The 7187-nt window shown below is 47.1% G+C and overlaps 1 long non-coding RNA gene across 1 annotated transcript; it reads right to left on the bottom strand.

The window, feature by feature from the left end:
* Positions 1-1809: 1809 nt before the first annotated feature.
* On the bottom strand, positions 1810-6009 carry LOC119239873 (uncharacterized). Its single transcript, XR_005124029.2, has 5 exons — positions 5780-6009; positions 5457-5568; positions 3475-3528; positions 2441-2500; positions 1810-2156 (listed from the first exon to the last, which is right to left on the bottom strand). It is a non-coding gene; the product is annotated as an uncharacterized LOC119239873 (long non-coding RNA).
* Between the last annotated feature and the right edge of the window lie 1178 nt (positions 6010-7187).

The raw sequence follows: 7187 nt of genomic DNA, 5'->3' as shown, positions 1-7187 counted from the left end.
ATGTGGAATTCTCCATGCCCCTCCCTTTTCTGCCCCTTAACCCTGTGAGCATCTACATCTCTTGGAAGCTGAGTAATTTAAAGATGGCAGATCCAAGGAAGGAGACTGGATCCCTGAGTGACAAGTTGGAGGGGAGCTACCTGCCTACTAAGAGCACTCATTTGTGAACTTTATATAAATGGATAATAAACCGCTGATGTCAAAGTTGCCAAATAAAATATGAGCACTCAGTTAAATGTGGATGTTAACTGAGTGATGAATGCTTTTATTAGTGTAAGTATGTCCAAGTATTACACAGAAAATAGTTATACTAAAAAAAGTATTCTTTATCTGAAATTGAAATTAAAGTTGGTATCTTTTTATTTTTGTAACTAAAACTGGAAACTTGTCCTTGTGATCTATTTTGGGGGTTGGTTGTTATAATAGGGGCACTAGCTTAATAGGAGGCACTTAACTGTGTCAGAAGCAGGGCCACTGTGCCTGAAGTGGGACTCTGGCCTGGGACAAGGGGCTGCCCCCAGGTCCTTTTGACAATCAGGTTACACAGAGAGCAGGCCCATCTGGAGGCTGGAGCATGCTGTGTGGACAGGGCCAAGGGCAACATTAGGAAAGAAGCTGACAGTTTCCAACTCACTCGATTTCCTATGAACCGATTTTTACTTAGCTACCTCTTGCCCGAGACTGAGTTGCAGGGGGACAAGGGTGGATGTGGATTTACCTCTGGTCTCATTCACTAGCCATCATGAGCTCTTGTCTGTGGTAGGAAAGCAGCATGGCTGCTGGGGAAGAGCAGGGAGGAAGGCGTCATGATAGGGGCCTAGCCGAGACTGAAAGCACTGCTGGGCACACAGTTCAGCCAACCATCTTCTCAGTCCAGGCTTCCTCCTTCACCCCATAAATCCCCAGCATGGCGTGGAGGCTGAGAGCAGGAGCTCTGGCTTACCCATATGGCTGTGTGTTTAATCCCACCTCCTCCCTCTCAGGGCCTCAGTGACTTGGGTTGAACTACTCAAACTCCCGGAGCTGCAGTGCCCTCACCTGTAAACAGGGGCCAGTAAGAGTAACCACCTCATCAGTGTTGCTTGGAAAATGCACAGGAAGATCTGAAGCTGTTACCTGTTCTGAGTGGCAAAGTCAAGGAATCTTTCTTTCCGCCCTCCCCTGAAAATTGGGGGTAAGGCCTTGGAGAGATCAACATTAAATCCTTTTTAAAGGAGCTGTGGCCCCTTCCCCCAGTCTTGTCCCATTTATTCCAGCGGGATGAGGTCAGCAGGCAAATGGAGAGCAAGATGGGGAGGGCAGGGGTGGTGTTAATTTTCACCTTGAAGCATGACGTGTTTATTAGTGTGTACGTACGTTAAGCGCGGCAGCCTGGTTTCCTTGAGTTAAATAGCAGTCATGCCCAACTGGCTCTCCATGTACCATTACTCCAAGTGATTGAGCCAATTTCTCCCTCTGCCATGAGTTTAAGTTGTAAACCTCTCAGCCAGACAGGGAGGCAATGATGGGCTGCCTGTTGTGATTATTATTAACCTTTAGGATTAGGCTCGCAAGACCAGGGGGGTCTGCGCAGAGGTTCAGGGTGAGGCAGGCAGGCTGCCAGCTGCCATCCACCCGCCTTCGCTACAGCACGTGGTATGTTCATCTTGGCCTTGCAAAGAGGGTGAGTGACCCCTCTTGCTGGGGAGTGGGGGAATGTTGGGTGTCCCCACTTGGATTTGACTGGGGATGGGAGCAGGAATGGCTGGGAAGGGTCACTCTGTGAATATGTCAATTTCACAAGTCAGTTGCCAGCTGTAATTTGTTCCCTCTGCCATCGATTTATTACCCAGGTGCTAAGTTATCCAACTAAAATTTGCAGGGACAGTGGTTACCTCTTAGGTCCTGGCTAGTTCCCCCAGATCCTCGTATATTTAGTACAGTTGCCCTGGGGACCGAGAGGGACAGAGGAGCAGGGTCAGGAGAAAGCTTTTCGGGAGCTCTATATTCTGGCTCCAGAGTTCTCCTGGCTTTTGTCACTCTTCCAGTCCAACTTTCTTTCCTTTTCCTTGAGGGAAACTTCATCCTTGTGATTAGTCAGGAATTGGCAGGAATGGCAGTTCCCTGGATGTGGACAGCTTGTTTTCCTTTTTTGAACAGTTTGGTCTCTGCAAAATCTGTAAGAGGAAGGAAACCACCCCCAACCCCCAGCATCAGGGTGCTTGTGTGGCTTCTTTATTAAAAATCTAAGCGTACCTGTGGCCCCTCTGGGTGGAGTATATAGTCAAAGAAAAAAAAACAATACTGTCCTCAGCAGCTTAGGGTCTGATAAGCAAGGGGTGGGGAGTTTTGTCTCACTGCTGCTTTGTTTTCCAAAATAAAAGTGGACAAGGTAGGAGGAGTATGCACAACCTGCCTGGGACCAAAGATAACAGAGTAACCAAAGAAACCAAAATCTGACCTCCCGCCAGCTTTCTTCTGATCTTGTGAAGCTCCTTCCCACCTTCTCTTGCAGAGGACCCTGTCAACAGGATGATAAACTCTGTTGTTTATGTAGAAAGAATATTGATTTGATAGGCTCAAACAAATGTAAGGCATGTCTTAGATGGGATTTTGCCCTGACATGTAGCGAACACTGCTTGGGAGGTAACAACCATGGCAAAGGAGGCCTCAAGTCCCTGACCTACCCCATCCTGCCTGCTTCTCCAGCTAGCACCACAAGGAGTGGATGCTGTTGTTTCTTCCATTTTGCAGCTCAAAAATCTGAGGCAGAGAGCTCAAGTGACCTTCCTTGGTCATGGGGCAGCCAGTGCCTGGCCACAGAGACCAGCTTGGACTTGCAGCCCAGCCCTGTGCTTCTTTGGGTTATTTTTTGTTCCCAGTGTAGAGCCATCTGGCTTTTCATCAATAGAAGGAAGGAGGTGGACTGAGACAGACAAAAGCCACTGAGCTTTGCAGATCCAGCCACTAGGCCATTAATGTAGGTAGGCCCGGGGGTTCTCAGGCTCGAGCACTGGCCCTTCCACCAGGCTGCAGGGGCACAGAGCACAGGCCAGTTTACAGGCTTCTGTGCCCTGAGTTTCTATCCTAGGAATGATCCATGAGGGATCATTTTCCAGCCTAACCCACTGGGAAGCCATAGAGGGAAAGTTGGGAGGAGCTTTGCCAAGGACATACTTTGCAGTGGCAGGATTTAGGAAAAGCTATTCCTGGTGCTGTGTGGCATTGAGGAAGCAAGAGCAGGGAGCCCAGGCCTTGGAAGGAAGTAGAAGGCCCTGAACATGCTGGTTGTCAGAAGGTGGTACGTCCCCATTTTCTTCTTTCACACCCTGAGTCTCAGAGGTGGGAGGGAGGGAAGGAAGCAGTGGCTGCTTTGAAAATTGGGTAGACTGGTGGCTACATTTATTGGCAAGCAAGGACCCACCAGGGCACTTGTGCCCACTCATGTCTGTTAGATGTGACTAGAGGGCACGGTAGTTATTTTGATGGACATACCAGAACTCAGACATCCAAGTGACTATTGTCCTCTTCAAAATGCCTCCTAGATTCCTAAAACCAAAAGAGACTTCAAACATCATTGAGTCCAATCTCACCACTTTACAAGAGAGGAAGCAGATGCAGATGGGAGGGGCACGTTGTTCCCAAACACACACTGCAGGTGGGTGAGAGGCAAGACTTGGGGCCACAGCCATCTGGGGACTCTCCTGGGGAGGTCATGAAGGCACTGTCATTCTTGGATACCTGGCGGCTCTACTTTCAAAGTCCCCAGCAGCAATATTTTGAGATTCTTCAGTAATAACAAACTCAACTAGGTGATGAAACTGGCTAATAAAATGTGAGGTCTAATGGGATTTGGAGGATAGTGAGGCTGAGATTGTCCTGTGGCTCCTAACCCAGCAGTAATAGCAGCATAGTTGTGAGAATTCTATCTTTCCCAAAATGATCAGTGGAGGTATGTAGTATGCATTTGGAGTTCTATCTATCTACCTACCTATCCATTCCATCCATCCAACCATCCATCCATCCTATATGTATATGTACTTTTTATTTATATATACTTACATGTTCTTAATATTATGGCATATGCAAGTATTCTGAAAGTTAGTTTAAAACTAATCCTGTAATTTGATGTCATGTTTCACAATCCACAGATGTGTCCTTTGGGGGTTAGATGGTGACAATCCTAAGAAGAAGCCATGTACCATGTGGGCAGAGCTTGGAATCAGACAAAGGAAGGTCTCACACCCAGAGCTGTTATTAAATAGCAATGCACACTTTGGTAGATTTCTTAACTTAAGCCTCAGTTTCTTCACCTTTATTGTACATATGTTTTCTGTTACCTTAAAGAAATTAAAGCTCTTACCTACCTCCCTACAGTCGATTAGAGACTGAGTTGGGATATAAGCTGGGACTACTGGATCCCTACACATTCCCCTTTCCTGAACACCCCTCTGCTGGGCACCTTGCATCAGGAAACAGACAGTAGTTGCCTGTACCTGGAGGTGGCCATTTGACTGGAGATGAGGTCCTCTTTTCTTTTCAAAGTCACCTTTTATACCCCATGTGGAAGCAACAAATAGGCTCTGATTACATGAGACTCTTGGGATATATATGTTGGTCTTTAGTTTTAAGAAAAGTCTCTCCCACCCCCTTGCCATGTCTAAAATAAAAATGCAAACCTATTACCAAGAAGAGAAATTTGGTGAAACATAGTATTACAGGGCAACCCTGCTCTAAAATGGGTTCCCTGACTGTGGGTCCTCATCTGCTCACTTGAAAGGGACTTACACTGCAGGCACACACAAAAGGTTGACAAAGGTTTATTTATAAGGGACAGGGAGAAAAGAGGGAGATAAATTCTTAAATGCATCCTACCCGTTCCATCAACCTGGAATCCCAAATGACCTGCCGAGACCAAACCTGCGTGTCCAAGAACAAGAGCCAAGTGTTCGAGACCCCCCCCCCCCAACATGGCAGGTTTTATTTACAAACAGAGAAAACGGCTGCTTAACTCTGCCTTTAGGTCCTCGCAACTTCCCTTTGGGGATCATGGGATTTGTAGTTCCCAGTGTCTTGATGGAGTGGGGGTGGCATCCCCAAAGCCTGTATGGACTTGGCTCAGGATTTCCTTTCCCCCTAACAATAGGAAAGATTATAATCAACTGCCCAGTTTACTGCAAAACATGGGATTTCCTCACTCAAGCCCCATTAAGTTTATTAATGCCCCATTCCATAGGAGCTCTGACATGGGGGGGGGTTTCTTTCGAGAGAAAACCATCAAATAATCTGCACTAATATTTGACTGTGTGGAAACCCTTTTCAAAGAAGACTTATTATCCCACTTTTCTAGAAAAAGAAATTCCCTTCTAGTGAGTTTACTGAGTACCTTCAATAGCAAGGAACAAAAGCAATCATGGAAGGTGGTGATTTATTTCTCCCCCAACATCTCTTTAGAATGTTCCAGAATGCATACTTACTGATTTTCTATGAGGCAGACTGGAGAGAACATGGCAAAAGTATAAGAACACTGGATCTCCAGTTAGAATCAAGGCCAGCTTTGTGTTACCCTGGGCAAGTCATTGAATCTCCCTGTATAAAAATGGAGATGAAAAATGTCTCTGGCAGTTTTAAAGTGCTTGACCCGTTCTTTACGAAGAGCCCAAAGGCCTGTTCCTGATTTACTGTCTGATCTTCACCAAGTTACTTCCCTTCCTAGAGGCCCTCGGGCTCCTTGTGGCTAACATGAAAATTAGAATAGTTTTACCACCAACCCCACGCCAACTATGAAATTCTGTAATACACTGTGAACTCTGTCAGAAGCACGGGAATTAGGTGCCACGCCTTCTGATGAAGCCCGTCTGAGGTGGGCAGGATTAAGGCGATGCCTCCTTTTGCCCCAGCCTGGATCCCCCTTATGCGGGCACCAGGTGCTGGGCAGCCTTCTGCCTCCACACAGGGGCAGGCAAAATGGAGGAGGGGACGAACACAAGCTGGGCTTCAGCTTGGGCAGGAAATGGTAAGGTGTTTCTTCTGCAGTGATGGCTCTGTGGTTCTAGAGAGGAGAGGAAATATCAGTGGTGAAGTCATGGCCAGGTCATAGAGGAAGGAGTGGGGGATGGGGGTGGCAGCTGTGCTATGGGAGTGTTTATCTGTGACCCAAATTAGCAGTACAGAGAAGGGATGGAGAATTAGATACATACATAGATACAGATGGATGAGGTCGAGGAACATGTATTTATTTGTTCCCTCTCTTGTTTAGATGTCAGGCCAAACACTGCACGTTTGACTCAAAGCAGACAACATAGCCCAAGGCTGCTAGTTCCCACCTCAGGGCCTTTGCACTTGATGTCCAACTCCTCCCATCACACAGAATACTGGTCTGGTTGAGCTCTTAACTGTAACATCCCTCACTCAGAAAAATCCTCCCTCCAACTGCCTTCACTGTAGCTACCTCCTGCCCCTTCCAGCCCTCGGCCTTGCTTCATTGTTTTCATACCACTTGTTACTACCAGAAATTGTTTCCTTTGTTGACACCACTGCATGTTTATTTCCTGGCCTCCCTCACCCAGACCCTCCCCAGAGCGCCCTCTAGTGAGTATAAGCTTCGGGCAGAGGGTTGGAGTCACTTTGCATCCACAGCAAGGGGACCTGCTTGCACAGAGCAAGCTCCTAATAAATAATTGCTCAAAGAATGAAAACACTAAGCAAGCAATGTGCTGCTTTTTCGCCCTCACTCCCCCAGGAAGATTTTCCAAACACACAGGCAGTATGTTCTTGAGAACGAGGTATTCAGGTCCAAATAATTAACAGCCAGGGACGTCAGAGGAGTATGTCCTTTCACAGACTCAGGCAGCCTTGCGGAGGGCGCCGCAGTTATTTTTACCGATACTGCTTCCAAAAGAAACATCCTCGTGCATCATGCTATCCCTGCTCTCCAAGGGTGTGCCAGCCAAGGAGAAGGCAAAATGAGTGAGAATGCCTGGAATTTGTACAGCACTGTACCCAGTATTTTTACATTGCTTTGCCATTTTCTAAATGAGGAAACCAACTTGACTGAGATCATAAAGAATAGTCAGGACTTGGATCCAGGTCTGCCTGCAGCCTGTGCTCTTGTCTTTGCATTTAAAAGTTCCCCAAATGAACCCAGGCTTGCTGGTTCCCCACCCAGGCCCCTCAGAACCTGACCTGTAATCACATCACCGACTTCC

The sequence above is a fragment of the Talpa occidentalis genome, unplaced genomic scaffold (genome assembly GCF_014898055.3).
Source record: "Talpa occidentalis isolate TD23 unplaced genomic scaffold, MPIMG_talOcc4v2.1 talOcc4.12, whole genome shotgun sequence".
Classification (NCBI taxonomy): Eukaryota; Metazoa; Chordata; class Mammalia; order Eulipotyphla; family Talpidae; genus Talpa; species Talpa occidentalis.
The sequence above is the reverse complement of the archived record's forward strand: the minus strand, read 5'-3'. Positions and strand labels throughout refer to the sequence as shown.